The 219-nt window shown below is 32.9% G+C and overlaps 1 protein-coding gene across 1 annotated transcript in view; it reads right to left on the bottom strand.

Moving 5' to 3' along the window:
• Positions 1-219, bottom strand: part of LOC119592105 (protein SGT1 homolog) — a gene marked incomplete in the record, with an annotated part of 11351 nt that overhangs the window by 8713 nt on the left and 2419 nt on the right.

The following is a 219-nucleotide window of genomic DNA, read 5'->3' as shown; positions in this document are numbered from 1 at the left end:
CCCTAATGCATACACATAAAAATGTACGTAGACAAAGCCATAACATAAAAAGCATTCTGAGAAGGTCAACACTGAAAACTAAAGAACAGTATGTAGGTTTATGACTGCTTGCAAAAAAAAAAAACTATTCAGTGATTTGACATTTACAGGATACAGTATTACCCTATAAAGCCAGGATGATGAATAATTTACCTAAACAGTTCAAGTCTAGGCTAAATG

Source organism: Penaeus monodon, chromosome 29 (genome assembly GCF_015228065.2).
Source record: "Penaeus monodon isolate SGIC_2016 chromosome 29, NSTDA_Pmon_1, whole genome shotgun sequence".
In the NCBI taxonomy this organism is placed as follows: Eukaryota; Metazoa; Arthropoda; class Malacostraca; order Decapoda; family Penaeidae; genus Penaeus; species Penaeus monodon.
This window is presented reverse-complemented; position numbering and strand designations above follow the sequence as displayed.